Genomic DNA, 19,644 nt, shown 5'->3' on the forward strand with positions numbered 1-19,644 from the left:
TTTTTTTAATAACTTTTGCTATATGGCAGGGAGCCTGTCTTAATTGTGAAGCTCTGGGGAAGTGACTTAATTTCCCGAGTTCTGTTTTCTCATCTGTGCGATGGAGATAGTTATTATCTAACCCCTGGAATGGTCGTGGACCTTAAACAGGATAGTGGATTTTCAAGGGCTTCACCTGACACCGGCACGCAGAAGGGGTTCACTGGGTGTGAATGCTCTCCCCTGCCAGGCTTCCCCTCCCTTCCCCGGAGGGCAATGTGGCACAGTGGCTGCCTCCAAGGCCAGGCCCGCCCTCACATCCGTTCCAGTGGGACAAGCCCCGGGGAGGCCACCTCCCACCTTGCCACGCAGTGGTGAGTACTATGTGCTCTGGGATTATGTTATCCAAGCTGTACTTGGTACCCGCAACTGTTGTGCCTCATGTTCCTTCTAGAATGTGCCTCACAGAGTTGTGGGAGAGTTTGGTCAGGGCCTGCGCGAAGAGCAGTCGGAACAGGGTCTGGCACGTAGCAAGCGTTCAGTAAATAGTCGCTTAGAGTTACATCCTCGTTATTCTGTAACCAAGGAAAGAGGAGGGCGTGGAAACCCAACCTTGCCGGTAGTATTTGAAATGGACTGGTGCTGGCCCTTTGCCTGTGGGTAGCTGGAGAAAATCATGGTAGTTACTGGAGGCATCAGACTGACCAGGGGCTTGTTCTGTAAGTGAGAAGACCCAGGAGGTCTGGTCCCGGGAGTAGGTCCGCACCCTCACTCCCATGACCTCGCCGTCAGGATCCCGAATCGAGATTATAGTTTCTCTGAGTTCACATCCCGCTGCTTCTGGGTCTTTAGGAGAAAGATTGAGCTTGGAAAGACCTAGGAAAAAGGACTTTCCTGAACTAGAATTCCTTCTTTTGAATGCTGAGGACACAGTATGCCTTTGTGATTCAGAACTGGGATTCCAAGTCACTTGATTCAGTCGTGGCATTTCCATTCGACGCTCTGTGTGACGTAGTGCAAATCACCTAACTTCTCTGTTCCTTGTTTTCTCTGTCAGGAAAAGTGGATAAGAGCACCTACCTCGATTGTTTGGTTCAGGGATTAAATGTGATAATGTGTGAAAGACTTTTAGCACTTGTTTGTACAGAACTTGGAAAAAAATAGGTGCTATTATTTACTCAAAAATGTTGCCCTCGGCTTTTCGCGTAAAGAATTTCAAAATTATAGAAAGATTGGAAATATAGCACAATAGATACCCGTATACCCTGTACCTAGATTTTTAAAAATTGTAAACATTTGACATGACTGCTTTATCTCTTTTTAAACATACCAACTTGTCTATAGCTGTGCATACACCTACATAAAATTTTTGCTAAGACGGCGTGAAAGTAAGTTGCTGACCTCATGATGTTCCATTCCTGAAAACATCTAACGTCCAGTGTATATTCAAATTTTCCAGTCATCCCAAGAAGAATATTTGTATGAAACCAAAGTATCAGTTCAGGGATTACTTAGTACAAAGAAGGAGGAAGGCATCTCTATCATAGAGCGATCCGGCCACGTTAACAAAAAGCATAGTATCATTAGCGATGGTCTGCTTACATACCATCATGCAAGAGATACTGCCACCAGAATTTTCGCCTGTAATCAGGCTTCTAGACCTCCTCTCCAATATGGTAGCCATCAGCTAGCCGTGTGTGCTCCTGAGCACTCGAGCTGTGACCAGTACCCACTGAGATGTGTTCTACGCATAAAATATGTTCCACGTTTAGAAGACTTATTATGAAGAAAGAATGTAAAATATTTCATGAGTAACTTTTTTTTTTTTTTTAACGTTTATTTATTTTTGAGACAGAGAGAGACAGAGCATGAACGGGGGAGGGTCAGAGAGAGAGGGAGACACAGAATCCGAAGCAGGCTCCAGGCTCTGAGCCGTCAGCACAGAGCCCGACGCGGGGCTCGAGCTCACATACCGCGAGATCGTGACCTGAGCTGAAGTCGGATGCTTAACCGACTGAGCCACCCAGGCGCCCCATCATGAGTAACTTTTAAAATACTGATCAAGTGTTGAAATGATAAGATTTTAGATACAGTGAGTAAAATAATATAAAAATTAACTTCACCTGTTTTAAAGTTTTTAAACTATGGCTACTAAAATTTTTTAATTACATACATGGTGTGCATCATGTTTCTAGTGGACAGCGTTGCTCTAGACCTGACTTTCAGGTCAGGGAACGGAGACGTGTGTCTTGGGGGCATTCTCTAAAACTCTTCAGAAAGTCCGTGTCATGAGAGAAAGAAAAAGACAAGGGGGTTGTTTTAGACTGCTGAGATAGAAAAAGCAATCCTTGATCTGGATTAGATCCTACAACAAAAACGACCCAACATCTCCCCAGTCTCATCGCCAGGTAAGTCATAAGGGGCATTTTTACAAGCTATTGTTATTAAAGATAAGCAAGAACTAGACGCTGTATTTTGATGAAGACAATTCAAGTGTCTAGTAGGGGCTTATTATTAGATCTGGTTCTTGAGATTTCCATTGGAAATGGGGATGCTGATGTTTTACGATGTCAAGGATTGGGAAACTCTGGGTGATCAGACAAGCTCATCCCCTTCCCTTGGGACAGAGTGACAGAGGAGAAGGACATTTATGTTGAGAGATCATGTTACACGGAGGTGGGGTTTGGTGGGCTTTCATTGTGGAGACTGAAGCCACTCTTGATAGAAGTTGGGGTTTATAAGAGCACCAGCAAGAATCAAATACATAGTAAAATTTAAGAAAAGTCTTGACTTTTTTTTATTTTGTTTTTAACGTTTCTTCATTTCTGAGAGACAGAGAGACGGAATGTGAGCAGGAGAGGGGCAGAGAGAGAGGGAGACACAGAATCTGAAGCAGGCTCCAGGCTCACGAACTGTGAGATCCTGACCTGAGCCGAAGTCGGATGCTTTACCGACTGAGTCCCCCAGGTGACCCTAAAAAGTCTTGACCTTCTTAACCATTGTTCTTTTTGTGGTCTTTGCCCTTGAGTCATTAGACTTTAGTTTATATCCCTTGCTCTAAGCAATGAAGGATATTTTATTATTTATTTATTTTTATTTATTTATTTTTTTAACATTTATTTTTGAGAATGACAGCACGAGTGGGGAGGGGCAGAGAAAGAGAGAGAGACGCAGAATCTGAAGCAGGCTCCAGGCTCCGAGCTGTCAGCACAGAGCCTGACCTAGGGCTCGAACTCATGAATGGCGAGATCATGACCTGGGCCAAACTTGGATGCTTAACCGACTGAGGGACCCAGGCGCCCCAATGAAGGATATTTTAATACAGAAAAAGAAAGCCTCTTTGGTTTCCTGAAGTGGACACAATCCTACTGGAATCAAAATATCCTCCGAGGTAGCCGGGAGCTTATGATGCTACAGATGTTTCCCTGAAGATTTCGCAAGTGTTCGATTTTTATTTGCTACTTCTTCGAAACAACTCACTTTCTGGGAGCTTTGAAATTGTTTCTGCTCTATTTCATTTTAGAAAGATCTAAACACCAACTGATAGAGATGAATTTTATCCCACCTCTGGGCTTTTCTCCATCCAAATCACACATTTGTGAGAATAGCTATGTCTGTAATCTCCACCAAACATGAAAAGATCACTTAAGAAAACTGATAGGCAGGGCACGGTGTACCTTTGATTATATTTACCATGTATTTCTGACTTGTTGTTTTTTGTAAAGTTTTATTATTTTATTTCCATTGTAGCTATTGGCAGGAGATCTGTTCCCCTTTTCTCCCCTGAAGCGTGAATTACAAATCAGAGATGTTAAATAGGAAATAGTGGTGGTCTCGGGGCAACTGAGTGGCTCAGTCGGTTAAGCGCCCGACTCTTGCTTTCAGCTCAGGTCATGATCTCAAGGTTCGTGAGCTCGAGCCCCGCATCGGCCTCTGTGCCGACGGTGCAAAGCCTGTTTTAGATTCTCTTTCTCTGCCTTTCCCCAACCTCTCAAAAATAAATAAACATAAAAAAAAACACCCAAATACTGGTGATCTTATTTTTGAGTGCTAGGGAAAAGGCACTTGGGGATTTCTGTGCGTATTTGCCCTAAGAGTTTCTGTGATTCCTGGTGACCTCAGTAGCACCTTCTATCTCAAATGCGTAGCTGTATGGACATGGCTGCACCTTTTTGTCATCAGGCAGTCATTCTGGTGTAAACAGGCACGTGAAAGCCACGAGACCACATATTGTCAGGCGAACCTGTTGTCGTGAGACATGCCCGTGATAGAAACGCTAAGGGGGTGCCGCGTGGCTAGCTGTATGGGGCAGGCCAATAACAGGATCCCTATGTCCTGGTAACATGCACTCACTTAGCAGTTCCGGAAACCCCGCCGTACCCGTGAACCCGGCATTCGCCAGGTTCTCGGATCTCGCTCAGAACGTCCTGATCACCAAACCTGAGAGAGGTGGACAACAGACGCGAGCCACTGACAGATTCGATCTATTAAGGAAGCCCCCAAGCTCTTACTGTGTTTATCCCACCTCCCCCCGTCCACCCCCCTGCCCCTGCTGTGGCCTACTCGTCTGATGGAGCTCACGGGTCCACCAAAGCTCTGTTCGTCTACCCGGATGTGGTGGCTGCCACTCCGTGCCTTGTGCTTCGCTCAGAATCGTGTCAAACACGAGAGGGGGGGATATAATCTGCAAATTGCAAACGATCCTTCACAAACAGCAATATTTTAACTTCTACTGTGGCCAGGTACCCAGAGAATACCTTACAAATGATCCCGACACACCTGTGATGGCTTCTGCCCTTTCCACTTAACTCCGCAGCCACGGGGTGTCCCACAGCTTGGTGTTGCCGTGACCTGGCCTCTTCTGCGACAGGTCCATTTTTTCAGGTTGTGTGGTGAGGACCTCGGGGGCGGGGTGGGGTGCGGGCCGGCTTTGGCTCTGCTTCCTCACTGTCCATGCAAGCAGCAAGCTGTCAGAATCGACAAAGAGCTCTTTGTTGCTTTACCAGCTGACCCGCCAGGCCTTGGGCCTTGCCTTGGCCTGGTGCTTGACCAAAAGATGGATTCAATCCGGATCCTCGTACAACTGCCTGAAGTAGCTTCCCTAGAGAACAGCCAGGCCCGTGGCAGCTGCGCCATGAGCAGGGGGAAAGAACCAGAAAAACGCTTAGTTTTTCGGCCACTGAGATTTCCGGGTTGTTTCCCTGCAGCATAGCTTCGTCTAACCCGACTAGCACCCTGACTGTTCCTGGAGCAGCTCCGTGGAGCAGAGCCGCAATGTGGTCTGGATGCACGTGAGAAGTCCTCTGTTGGACAGAGTCAGTCCAGAGTCTTTCTCCCGGATCATGGCTGGATTAACAGGGACAAATTCGTCCACGTGTGAAGACATGCGTGAAAGGATGGTCTCTCCCTTGGTCTACCTACCCGCCGACCCATCCATCTCAACAGAAAAATAATCTCTTCCCTCGTGGAGCCTCCTTTCTGGCTAGGAAGGGATTCGGAAAAATTGAAATTATTATTAAAAAAAATGTTTAATGTTTATTTCTGAGAGACAGAATGCGAGCAGGGGAGGGGCAGAGAGAGAGGGAGACACAAATCTGAAGCGGGCTCCAGGCTCTGAGCTGTCAGCGCAGAACCTGGTGCGGGGCTCGAACTCGTGAACTCCGAGATCATGGCCTGAGCTGAAGTCGGACTCTCTTAATCAACTGAGCCACCCAGGTGCCCCCCCTTTTTTTTTAGTATTTAGACATTATCACTTTCATAATTTGAGATTTTTTTTTCCTTCAAGGTATGTGTAGGTTTAATTTAATTTAACCAAGCAAATACCATCTGTAATCTCAAATTTTATTTACCATTAGATGGTGACTGTTTTGTTATCAAATATACTTGTAAAACGTGGTTGTTTATTTTTCTTTATTGTTTTTTAATTCCAATATAATTAAGGTATTAGTTTCAGGTGTACAATACAGTGATTCAACAGAAAAATTAAAAATTCTTCATCTCTGATCTGTTATTTCCCAGATCCCATTCAGTTCTATAGTTTTTTTTTTCCCCAGAAGCATATAAAAAATTAGTCTTCTATTTTCTGAGTTGAAATCATGTTTATATCATGACTCCTGATACTATCCCACATAGCTTAATTATACCTAGAAGTCCCAAATCCCCCCTCACCTATATAGGCAATCTTTTGGATTTTTTTTACAGATAGCTATGGACTTTCAGTATATCTTTTTATTTATTTATTTATTTTTAATTTCTTTTTTAACGTTTTATTTATTTTTGAGACAGGGAGAGACAGAGCATGAACAGGGGAGGGTCAGAGAGAGGGAGACACAGAATCCGAAACAGGCTCCAGGCTCTGCGCTGTCAGCACAGAGCCTGACACGGGGCTCGAACTCACAGACTGCGAGATCATGACCTGAGCCGCAGTGGGAGGCTCAACTGACTGAGCCACCCAGGCGCCCCCGATCTTTAGTGTATCTTATTATTAGTTTTATTCCCAGAGGGTAACCTTATTCCCAAGGTTTGGCAGGCATTTACTTCTGCATCTAAATGACATTCATTCACTCGCTCAAAAGCATTCATTCTCTTAACAGATAGATACCTCTTGAGCAGCATTTAGGTGCCATGCTGTTTGTTGTGGGTGCTGGGGGTACAAACAGACCAGTCTGCCCTCATGGAGCTTATCTTGCTGCGAGGCAGTGGGTTGATGTACCATTTTCTATCACGGCACTAAAAATGGTTTGTAAAACGTTGGGATAGGTCCCCATTTCCCCTTGGGGGAACTTTCTCGGGTGTCTCTAATTAGTTCTATAAAGAACTAATTTTCATTAATTATATCATCCTGGTTTCTTCTCTCATTAAGATGTACACGCAAAACATTCCTTTTTGGCCGAGTCCTTGGATTTAGCCACCATTAATTTCATTTTTTTTTAATTTTTATTTATTTATTTTTTATTTATTTTTTTAAAGTTTATTTATTTTTGAGACAGAGAGAGACAGAGCATGAACGGGGGAGGGGCAGAGAGAGAGAGGGAGACACAGAATCAGAAGCAGGCTCCAGGCTCTGAGCCATCAGCCCAGAGCCCGACGCGGGCTTGAACTCACGGACCGCGAGATCGTGACCTGAGCTGAAGTCGGACGCTTAACCGACTGAGCCACCCAGGCGCCCCAAGCCACCATTAATTTCAAACTGTCTCATGAAAATCTCATCACGAGCAAGATGATTCTCAAGTGGACTCAACAGTTCAGCTTTTATGCTGCGATCCAGGGATACTTTTTAATGAGCCAAATTGAATTCTTTGTAGCAGTAGGCGTGTTGATTGTCCATCCTATTCCTAGCTTAAATAGACACATCTGACTATTTCGTTCTCTATTTTAAACTGTCCACGGACTACTACCTGGCTGACATTCCAAGTAATATTTTATTCGACGTCTTCGTGTATTTTGATGTATGAGCCACCCATACTCCTTGCTTACCAATTTTACCTCATTCGAAGCTTTTTGTAAAATTGTCATTGCTTTCTTTCAATACCTAATGAAAACTTCATTTATAAGGCACTTTATTTCCACTTTAAAGAAGAGAGGAAAATCTTTCGAACAACAGATTTGTATCGAGTGATCAAAATGGCGTCAACGGGGAGCTGCCTTACTAACTTCTGTCTGTGTTCTGATGGTAGGAACTGGTTGTTGTTTATTAGATTATTAAAATGTTTTCTCCTACTTGCCGTTTAAACAGTAAGAATCACCGTGTTTATTTTCAAAACACTTGAGGGAACACAAAGTAGCATTGGCATGTACATTTGCACTTCACGTATCGTTCTTAAAATAATTTCCATAGAATGTTGCTTTTTAACATTTTTTATGAGATACTATTGATCAAACCCAAATTATTCCATGTAGGTAGGGTGACCGTCCATCTAGGTAAATGTTTCTTACTGCCATAACTTTAGCCCACATCCCTCTCTGGGGCTCTGCTTTTAATTAGCAACATAGACTCCACTCCAGATTCATCTCGGAAATCCCAACTAGCACTCCCTGTATAATTCTTATTCAAATATGTGTGGAGGAGTCCCTGGAGGAACCCATGTACACACACACACACACACACACACACACATACACACACACACACACACACACACACTGGTTCTAACTAATTCTTCAGGGAGCTGTGAACTGGACCCCATTAGTTTGGCCGTATAAAAAATTCCTAAACTCACATGTTCTTTGGTTTTATGCTGACTACAATTAAGTGTGTGAGTTGCAAGTGTATGAGTTCTAAAACTCATCATAGTCTTAACTGTAAAGATGTCGTCAGGACATTATCTATGATATCACACTGTGTTCTCTTTTTGATGACTCATGGGTAAAAATCCCAGTATCAGAAAAATTGGGGCTATCCTAAATTTAGCTTAAGGATATTGTGACTCCTAAAACTAGTATTCTTCCCTTTTTTATTTGTCTACTAGGAATCTTTAATATCTTTGACTTATTCCTGGCTTCTAATCAGGACACTATGGAATATAATTCTAGGGGATAATCAGGATGTAATTTCTTTTTTTTTTTTAATTTTTTTTAGTGTTTTTATTTATTTTTGAAGGAGAGAGAGAGAGCATGAGTGGGGGAGGAGCAGAGAGAGAGGGAGACACAGAATTCGAAGCAGGCTCCAGGCTCCGAGCCGTCAGCACAGAGCCCGATGCGGGGCTCGAACCCATAAACTGTGACATCATGACCTGAGCTGAAGCCGGACGCTCAACCAACTGAGCCACCCAGGCACCCCATCAGGATGTAATTTCTTAATCATGGTTTCCCTTAACCTTGACTTCTCAACTATTTAGCATAACAGTTGAGAGCTTGTGGGCTCGTAGTTGGCTTGAATTCTAGCTTACCACTTATTAGCTGTATCACACTGTGCAATTACTTAAAGACTTTTCAAATCCCAGTTTTTTTGCCTCCAAAAAATGGAGATAATAATACTTCCTACTGTAAAAGGTTACTGTAGATCAAATATAACAGTATAGGTAAAAGCTTTAGCACATACTTGCCACATGGTCAATGTTTGATTAGTTATTTTTGAAAACAATGTATTGTTATATGCCTCTCAGAAACTTAATAAAAACAAGACAATATATCAGCAAACAAACAAAATCATAACTACATGAGCTTTTCTTTTTCACACTTGCTCAGACTAGCAAAATATTTTTCTACCCAAAGAATTACAGTGATAAGTAAAGGGAAGAGGGTAGGCTTTTGGATTGGATACATCTGGTCTTCGTGTTCAATCTGCCTGTTACTAGCTATGTGAATTGAAACTTTCCAAGTCCCTCTGACCCACCTCAGGTCCTGTTGTTTCCCATCTCCACCTTGCTAGAATTGTCCTTCTTGGTTTTGGCTTTGGGAAATAAAAAACAAAAATATAGTTCAACCTTGTATGTAGCTGCTGTTTCAATATGGCGTCTTCCTTTCTGTCCCTACTATGTAGATTCTAGAGTCCCTCTGATACAGTCCTGTAGCTCTGTGCTCCCACCAACCTTTAGTACATTGTGTTATTAATTATATTCTGGTGCCTCCTACCCACCACTGTGGAAACCTCTTGGTTTGTCTGTTTTGCCCTCAAGTACACACAATAGCCATGGGGGGCTCTTTGTAGCTCTCTGCTATGTGATCCTGTCTCCCTGGTTACAGGTAATTGGACCAGAAGAAGGCAGCTAATGTAGGCCAATGATTGTCCCTTAGTAAGGGTATAGTTGAGGCATTAATGGACGTGTCTTAAGTTAGTTTTGGTGAGTGCTATAACCTGAAAGATCCTAACACACACCCCACTTGACTTCAACGGTGGAAGGTATATATCCAAGAGAACTGAAGACAGGCCTCAAATATTTGTATACCAATGTTCATGGCAACATTATTCACAACAGCCAAAACGTGGGGTGCAACGTAAGCACAGAGCTCCCTGATTGCGGACTGAGTCAGCAGCCTGCTCTCACAGATGCCTTTTTTGTGCCCTGTATAGTCCTGAGAAGAAGCACCAACCTCCACTCTTCCACCTGGGGTGATCCTTTAATACTATTTTAATTTTTAAATATTGTGATAAAATACACATAACATAAAATTTACCATCTTAACCATTTTTAGGTGTGTAAATAAGGGACATTGAGTACATTCACTGGGTTGTATAACTATCATCACTATCTCCTCCCAAAACCTTTTCAACATCCCCAGTTCACATTCTATACCCATCAGGCGATGACTCCTTATTACTCCCTCCCGGAAGCCCCTGGTGATTACTTTTATACTTTTATCTATGAATTTGACCTCTCTAGTTACCTCCTATAAGTGGAATCATTTAGTATTTGTCCTTTCGTGTCTGATTTCATTCACTCAGCAAAATGTCTTCAAGGTACAACCATGTTGTAGCACGGCCGAGAACTTTCTTCTTTTCTTTTTTTATTAAGGCTGAATAATATTCCATTGCATGTGTATATGACATTTTGTCCATTTATCTGTTGATGGACACTTAGGTTGTTTCCACCTTGTGGCTGTCGTAAATATTGCTGCTGTGAATATTGGAGGAGAAGCATCTGTTGGAACACTTGCTTTTGATTCTTTGAGTACATACCTATGAGCTGAATTGCCGGGCCACATGGCAAGCCTATGTTTAACTCTTTGAAGAACTGCCAACCTGTGTCCCACAGCAGCTGCATCGTGTTACATTCCCATCAGAAGTGCAAGAGGGTTCCGCTTTCTCCACAGCTTTGTCAACACTAATTGTATTTGTAAAATTTAATAATAGACGTTGTAATGTGGTTTTGACTTGCAGTTTCCTAATGGATATGATGTTGAATATCTTTTAGGTATTTATCGTCCATTTGTATATGTTCTTTGGAGAAATGTCTGTTCAAGGGTTTCGCCCATTTTTGAATGTGAGTTCGAGCCCTGTGTTGGGCTCTGCACTGACTGCGTGGAGCCTGCTTGGGATTCCCTCTCTCTCTTTCGCTCTCTCTCTCTGGCCCTTCCCTGCTCACTTTCTCTCTCTCTCTCTCTCAAAATAAATAAATAAACATTAAAAAAATATGCTGCTAAATTTGGTTTGCTAGTATTTTGAGGATTTTGCATACTATTCATAAAGCTTGTCGGTCTGTAGTTTTCTCTTGTGATATCTTTATCTGGCTCTGTTATCGGGATATCGCTGGATTAATGGGGATTATTATTAATAGCTTAAACTTTTAACAACCTAATTTTAATACTGCCAACTTATTTTCAATAACGTACAAATACCCTGCTCCTGTGCACCTGTCTTTCCCTTTTATATCGTGAAAGTCACAAATTACATCCTTTTGCATTTGTTATGCCCATTAACATAGAATGATAACTATTGTTTAATAGATTTGCTTATTAAAGCATGTAGGAAAAAGAGAATTTAAAAACCATACCAAAAGTACAATAATACTGGATTTTATATTTATTGGTCTCTCATATTTATCTCTGTAGTTACCTTTATCTATGCTTTTTATTTTTTCTAATGGCTTTGAATTACTCTCTAGTGTGATTATGGGCTAAATTGAGAGAGAGTCACTTCTCTCTTTTCTTTTAATATTCTCTTTGGTGTTTATCCTACTAACGTTTGACTTTCTTGGATTTGGGAAGTTTTCAACAACTGTTTCTTCAAATATTGTTATTTCTTTCTCTCTCTTCACCCCCTGGGACTCCCATAACGTGTATGTTGCTCTACTTGATAGTGTAAGGCCTAAGGTTTTTTTAGGCTTTATTCACTTTTCTTCATTCTTTTTTCTTTCTGCTTCTCAGACTCGATAATTTCAATTATCCTATTTCCAACTTTGCTGATTCTTTCTTCTGTCTGCTCAAATCTGCTTTTGAGCCCTCTATTTAATTTTCCATTTCAGTGTAATGTCCTTTTCAGCTCTAAAAATTCAGTTTTTAAAAATACTTTATATCTCCTGGGGCGCCTGGGGGGCTCAGTCGGTTAAGCGTCCGACTTCGGCTCAGGGCATATCTCACAGTCTGTGAGTTTGAGCCCCGCGTCAGGCTCTGTGCTGACCGCTCAGAGCCTGGAGCCTGCTTCAGATTCTGTCTCCCTCTCTCTGCCCCTCGCCTGCTCACACTCTGTCTCTCTCTCTCTCTCTCAAAGATAAACATTAAAATAATAATTTATATATCCTTATTGATGTTGTCATTCTGCTAATACACTGTATTCCTGATGTTCTTTCATTCTTTGTCCATGTTTTCCTTTGGTGGTTTGATCTTTCAGACCATTAAAAAAATGCTTGTCTAGTAAATCTGTTTTCTGGCCTTCCTCAGTGACTGTTTCAATTAATTTTATTACCTTGGCTGAGCCATACTTTCATGTTTCTTTGCATGCCCTTATGATTTTTCACTGAAAATTGTACACTTGGCTGTTATCACGTGGTGATTTTGGAAACCAAATTCTTCCCCTTCCCAAGGATTTGCTGGCTTTTTCAGTTGTTGAAGGCTGTAGTAGTCTATTTGATTAGTGACATTCTCAAAGTATTATTTCAAAGACTGTTTCACGTTCATGTGGTGACCAAAGTCTCTGTTTCTTAGCTTGCATTCAGCTGATGGTTTGACAGAGAATTCTTTAAAAGCCAGGAGCTCTCTGACTCTGCAAATTGGTTCTGTGCCTGGGTTCTCCTCTTTTAGTCAGGCCTGCACCGTGCCTAAAGATCAGTTCAAGGTGAAAGCTTAGAATCTTCTCAGGTTGTTCTGAGATTGCATCTTGCTTTAGGAATCCATGTGCCTGTATAGATGCCTGGTTGCTTTAAATGTCCTAATTTCCTAGAAGAACTCTCTACAGCTTTGCCTTATGTTGTCTATTGTATGTTGGACTATAATCTTTTTTTCCAGGCATCTGAAGGTTGTTAATTCAGCTTGTCATGTTTTTGAGCTCTTTTGGTCTGATTTCTGAGTTAGGCAAGCAGAGAGAAGCACTTTGTATCAGCCCTTCAGGTAATCTTCAGACAGGTTAGAAGAGACATGTGGCTCCCCACTCATGCTCTGTCTCTCTCTGTCTCAGAAATAAATAAACATTAACAAAAATTAAAAAAAAAAGTGGGGCACCTGGGTGGCTCAGTCGGTTGAGCAGTTGAGTGTCTGACTTCAGCTCAGTTCATGATCTCATGGTTCATGGGTTTGAACCCCACATCAGGCTCTGTGCTGACCGCTCGGAGCCTGGAGCCTGCTTCTGATTCTGTGTGTGTGTCTCTCTCTCTCCCTCCCCCACTCATGCTCTGTCTCTCTCTGTCTCAGAAATAAATAAACATTAAAAAAATTTTAAAAAAAGAAGACACATGTGGCTCACATATATGTGACCTACACAAGAATTTGCAAATAAAGTGTGTTCTTCTCCCTCCCAAAACCAGAAAAATTGTCCCACACTGGGAAATCAGGCTGCTGCATCTTTAAGCTCGTAGTCACTAAGACCGTTGCTGCTTTAAGACTGGGGCCACTTTAAGGCTGTTGCCACTTTAAGACTACAGTCAAGGGGGAAGGGCCTCCAAAATAGCCAGAAAAGATTTGTGGAATTTTGAAGTGCCTTTTTCTTGATCCAGCTTTCACTTGGTTGCTGTAAACTTTTGACTGTTTTCCAGAGTTCTTATAAAATGTGTTCTGACAGTTTCTGCTTGTTTTTTAATGTTTCTGTTGAAGGGGTGAGAGCTTGGGGCTTCCTATCTGTCATTTTTCTGACATTACTCTGCTATTTGTTTTTACATGCAGGCTTTCCTTTTGTAATAAAATGTGCCTTGGAAAGAACTACATTGATTTCGAGCTTAGGAATATGCGATTTCTTCCTAATATTACAGGCGGAGACCTCCAGGTCCCAGGAAGGGCTGGCTGTGCTCTAGAATACCGGCCGTCTCACCACCTCTGCGATGTCCATCCAGCGGTGACCCTCCTCCTGTCCCAAGAGGTCCCAACGGTTTCATCCAGGTAGCAGTATGCGTGCCTTTGTTTGCGGCACAGATAAGCATGTTGTAAAATCAGTTCAGTTGAAAAACATTTATTGAGTGCCTGCTGTATGTCAGGAAAACACTGGGATATAACCGAGGATAAAAATAGCAGTTGTGTGCTAAAGGAACTTACTTCTAGTGAGAGAGACAGATGGTGAGCCAATCATTTCAGGACAATGTGAAGTTTCCGTCATGGGGTTATGTGGAGGGCCCCATGGGAGCACAGAGCAGGGACTTTCTGGGGTTGAGTCTTGAAAATAAAATCAGTTAGGAGTTAGCAAGACAGAGAAGGAGGGACTGCCAGATGGAAGGTTGATAACACAGCCTGAATAAAAACTCAGGTCGCCTGAGTCCCGGTTCAGGATGTTTCGTACTTATCCAAGTTTTAGAGTTTCACCGAAAGCAGACCTGTCTTCTCATTGAATCTGGTGGGGCTTTTTTTTTTTTTTCCCCTAGTAAGTTTTGTGGCATTTTGCTCTACTCGCAGAATTTCATTTATTAAAGCGATTACATAATCACTGTTCTAGACAACCACTTCCTTAGTGAGGATGTCATCTAATAGACTCCGTGTTCTGGTCTTTAACGTATTACTAGCTATTGTTATGACCCATGTTCTAACACTGCTTGGCAGACTTTAGCTTGGTGGCCTCTAGAAATGAGGCCTTGCCTTTCTGAGATAGACCCATGGGCGTGCTTGTCTAGGCTCAGTCCTAAGAAATCGGTCTCTCCCGAAGGGGGGGTCTTAGTGGCATCCCATGGGACTCAGTGCCCCGGGAATCAGATGAGTGGATTGGGGATGGGCCTTGCCAGCCTATCGGAACCCCTGGATCCTTCCTCCCAGCTCTTGAGTTGGGACATGCCCAACTACAGGATTTATTTGGTAGCTGTAGGGGTCAAGTACAGATACAGCCAAAGCTTCATGCTGAGGCAGGTCAGACAAAGCAAAAGACAGGATGAAAGGATAAAGGAGTAGGAGCCCTGAGCAACCAGAGAAACCAGTATATAGAGAAGGTAAGTGACCAGGCATACAGAGAGAGGCTGAGATGAAAGATGACAGGGTGGGGGGAGGAGGGGGATGAGGAGGAGAAGGAGGAGGAGAGAGAGAGAGAGAGAGAGAGAGAGAGAGAGAGAGAGAGAGAGATGTTGCTGTTCATTCTTCTGTTTTCCTTGAGGCCCAGCTGTACTTCTTTGGTCAAGCTGGGTTCTCTTAAGTTTCTCTGTATCTTAAAAAAAAAAAAAAAAATTTAATATTTATTTACCTTTGAGATAGAGAGAGTGCGCAAGACTGAGTGGGGGAGGGGCAGAGAGAGAGGGAGACACAGAATCCAGAGCAGGCTCCAGGCTCTGAGCTGTCAGCCCAGAGCCCAATGTGGGACTCGAACTCACGGACTGGACCACAAGATCATGACCTGAGCCGAAGTCAGAGCTTAACCGAATGAGCCACCCAGGTGCCCCCAGGTTTCTCTGTATCTTAAACAGTGAACCCTTTGCTTGCCTTAGCTTCTGTGGGCTTCTGATCCCTCAGTGAAAATTGCTCCCGATTCCATCCGGTGCACATCGGTTTCTCCCCAGGCCCAGTGGCTGATGTTTTCCCTCAGAGTGAGGGAGATTCTGTCAGCCCTCAGTGAATTCCTTTTCCTAGCTGGTGTGAAGGCATTTAACCCTGACTTTTCCCGCAGACATGGAGAAGTCTCTGTGGTTGATGAGACTCTGGTCGATGCCACTTACGGGCAGTTCCACATAAGCTATGGATTAGCCATTGGATTGCCTCCCGCACAAAGAGATAGTCATTAATTCAAAGCACGGCCGTACCAAGAGTCGACACATGGCTATGTGGTGGTCTATGAAATGTACCAGGCCAGGAGCCGGGAACACCAGATGCCCGGTTCCAAATCCGCCTTTCACTGGCCCCTGACTTGTAGCACCGGTGGCTTTACCCACAGTGTGGGGTTTTGATGCACAAGGTGAAATGAGACAAGTATACGAAAGCTCTTTGAAAAAGCGCAGTGTGTGTTATCCTCAGATATGTGAGGAACTGTATTTGGCTGGAGGGAGCCGGAAAGGGCCAACTTCTTTCCCATTTGTCCTGTCAAAGACCCACACTGGCAGGACGGCTGGAGGATGGTACAGAGACTGAGGGAAACGTAGATCTTAGTTCTGGCTGTGCTTCAAATCACGGTGGTGCTTTAAGGACCCAGAGGGGCTCTGCTTACCGAGTCCCTCTGAATCAGAAGGTCCTTGGGCGCTGGTAGGAGGCCAGGGATGAGAACCTGGTCTGGGGTTCTGTCTCCTTTGAGGGCAGAACTCTGGGAGGCAGGTGAAGGCTGAAGTCAGAGCCGAAGGAAGAGGCAGCAAGAGCCAGAGCGCCGTGCTGAGCACAGAAACATGCCCATCTTCCCCTTTGCCAGTCACACTGATGAGAACCAGGAGGACAGAGATGTCATCAGGACTAACAGCCTGCAGCTGTTGGAGTGGCCCTGCCAGATGGTGAGTTGGTGCGATTATGCCAGGGTTGATGTGCGGTGGGAAGGGGTCAGGGCAGCCTTCACCCCCTGCCTCCCTTTGTCCCCAGCAGAATCCTGCTTCTTGGTGAGCAGTGTCTCTCTTGGGTGTGACGAGCGTCTGGTCCTACAGAGACAGCGCTTTGGGTGTTTCCATCAAGCCAAAGGCAAGCCTTTTGGTTTTAAGATTTGACCGCTGGCACCTGAAAGGACGAGTGATGGGAAGTAATCTCATGTGTCTGTGTTTGGAATTTGGCTATTTCACATGGCCAGCGTATACTAAATAATGGAACTTGGCCACTGAAGATGAATTCTGGACTCTTCTAGAGTCTGTTAGAGAACGGCCTGGCCCCTTCCACCTCCCTAGGACCATCTCTTATATCTCATAGACACACTGGGGTCTTCCAGGCATATGCCTGCCCTGCATTTCCACTCTGTGCATGTTTTTTCTCTGCATGGATCACTTTCACCCTAACGAGCCCCGTGCCCGAAGAACTCCTATGCATCCTTCAAAACTCAGGTCAGGAGTCATGTTTCCTGGAAACTTTGTAGGTGCTCTCCTCCCTTATCTGGTAAAGTTCACTGGGTTGATTTCCATCACAGAAAGCCCTGTGCACAATGTGCTCAAAGGTCAACCGTGTGCTCCCCTTCCCCATGGCCAGTCCCTTCCTCTTGGGGACCGTAACAAACTATCTTTTCAATAGAAGGTATCTCCTGATCTTCTGGACTTGCCCATCTGAATAATAATAAAACCTACATTTTGAAACACGGGTATTGCCTTATGGATACAGCCATCACCTAAGTCAAGAAGTAACATTAGCAACATTTCCAGGGGCATCGTGCTCTTGTAATCCAGCAAACATTTATGAAGTGCCTTCTATTCACTCATACATTCACATCTTCACCAAATATTTACCAATTATCTGTGACGGGCTAGATAGTGTGCTGGGACTCGTTACGTACAGAGATGAGGAAAGCAGAGGTTCTGGCTTCACCACGCACGTCTTTTAATGGAAAAGACAGTATTAGTCAAACAACCACACAAATGAATATACAATAGCAAACAATGATACGTGCAAGGGAGGCGAATCAAACACTGCTCTGTGCAGGTCACTTCCATGAATTATGTCCTTTAGCCCTCCCAAAAGGCCGATTTGGGGGGTACCATTGGTATTGACAGTCTAGACACGAGGAAACAAAAGTGAGGCTTTGCCCCAAGCCATGTAGCTGGAGGTTGGAGGAATCCCTGAAAAGGTCTAGCTAGTCAAGAAAGACATCAGGAAGGGGCAAACCTTGACCTAGGTCTCGAAGAAAGGATAGGATTCAGGTAGGCGAAGCTGGGAGGGGCATTCCCCAAGTCGCCACCCGATTTTTAGTCCTTGCTGGAGGTGGAGGTGGGTGCCTAAGGCACCCATTGCCTTCTACCAAGGAAGGAATGCAGAATTCTGGTTTAGCAGGTGTTGGCTGTCTTCAAGGCTCTTCGGCAGCTCTACTATGGCAAAGACCTTCCAAGCTGAGACTTCACGCAACAGCTCCGGTTTGAAGGGAAAGTTTTTTCGTACTCAATCTGGTATTGACATCTGACATCCTGCAGAAGGCAGCCCGAAGCTTGAGGCTTCTGGCTGTGGGAGGCTCCCTCAGGAGAGCCTGCCTATATGCTGAAAGAGCCGCATTGGAGAACTCGGGAGCCTTGGGTCTCAGGAGGGGCTCTCTCGCTAGAAGCAGAGCGATCTTGGGGCCAAGCGTTTCAACTTCATTTCCTAACTGAGTGTCGGGACAAAGCTAGCATTTGACATTTCCTGAAGAAACACTAGCTTTGACAGAGTGCCTCAAATAGGACAGACGAAGACCGCGTCATTGGAGACCCCAAAAAATACCCCAGGCACAATCTGACCGGCCCAGGGAAGCCGATACAGGATTATATGCAGCTTTTCTCCTGGTCAGATAGAGCTGCTTCGGGGAGGTGAGAGTGGAAATGTACTTCTTCAGGAGAGAGGCAGTTGGGAGGGCTTTCATGGGGCCGAATCTTTGTTTCGCCGCTTACTAGCTGTATTACCTGTACAAGTGACTTCCCCTCTGGGAGCTGGTTTCTGCATTGGTCCAATAGGGATACAGTGTGAGTTTTATTAGATAGTGTTGGATTTAAAGTTCGTACACATCTAGACATGGGCACCGTGCCTGGCATGGAGCAGGCAGTGTTGGCATCCCACTTTTCCTCATCTGCATGGGCTATGTCCTTTTCACCAGCATTGGACCACACATTTATTGTAGGGAGTTGAACAGCTCAACCAACACACTCTGGGCACTAGCTGGCAAGCCTATCATGGGGGCACAGGGAGGAGGTGTTCTTGTTTTGTATCTTCTTCCTCCTTTGAAAATTTTTCCTCCTCTGAGACTCCACGCGAGGCCAGACTTAACCAGGCACGACCATGGGACCGAAGACACATCCTCCAAGTTATGCTGTGCACAGACCCAGGTGACCTCAAACACCCTCGTCCTTGGCTGGCCTCAATTTTGTAAACACATGCTGCACAAGACCCTGTGCCCCCTGGGACCTCTGAGAACCCCGTGCTAGATAGCTTCCCCAGGAGCAGAAATGCTGAGGAAATAAGAAATTTCCATACCAATGAGCGAGAACCACTTACTGGTTTCAGGCCAGCTGGGGCCCCTGATTGTGACTTGTAGGAGTATGCTTGGCAGAGATTAAACTCCCTCTTTAATTTTTGATGTTGTTTCTTTGTTCCTTGCCTTGACCCAACAGGGTCTTGGAAGTTTTAAAAGAAAAAAAAGTCCCCGCCGCGTAGCAATGACTTGAGGTCGTGTAATAACTGATTACAGTTTACATACATTTTCGTTATTTCCATTAAAAATGTGGAAAAATAGCAGAAAAAGGATGTCATAAAAACAAATAGTTCTTCTTGCACAGAGACGCAGCCCAAAGGAGGAACAAATTTGCTATTTTTATATGTATAGAAAACACATCTTCCCGTCTTGCTAGGTAGTCCACAAACCAATTTATGTTGACTTTGCTTGGGGCAAGGAAGTACATTTGGGGTTCCTTCGAACTCTATTTCTGTGACAGAAACGAATACCTGCCCCTTTTGGTAATGGATTAGGATGTGATGCTTTGTCTCCTTTTAGGGACAAAAAATAGGATTGAGGGAAGGTATCGTCTCTGG

The 19,644-nt window shown here is 44.1% G+C and overlaps 1 long non-coding RNA gene across 2 annotated transcripts in view; it reads left to right on the forward strand.

Moving 5' to 3' along the window:
- Window positions 1-13,542: 13,542 nt before the first annotated feature.
- The window catches only part of LOC131492505 (uncharacterized), an 80,398-nt gene continuing 74,296 nt past the window's right edge, over window positions 13,543-19,644 (forward strand). For both annotated transcript variants that reach the window (XR_009252080.1, XR_009252081.1), the window contains exons 1-2: window positions 13,543-13,664; window positions 13,818-13,944. This is a non-coding gene — a long non-coding RNA (uncharacterized LOC131492505). The remainder of the gene's footprint in view (window positions 13,665-13,817; window positions 13,945-19,644) is intronic.

The sequence above is a fragment of the Neofelis nebulosa genome, chromosome 13 (assembly GCF_028018385.1).
Source record: "Neofelis nebulosa isolate mNeoNeb1 chromosome 13, mNeoNeb1.pri, whole genome shotgun sequence".
Classification (NCBI taxonomy): domain Eukaryota; kingdom Metazoa; phylum Chordata; class Mammalia; order Carnivora; family Felidae; genus Neofelis; species Neofelis nebulosa.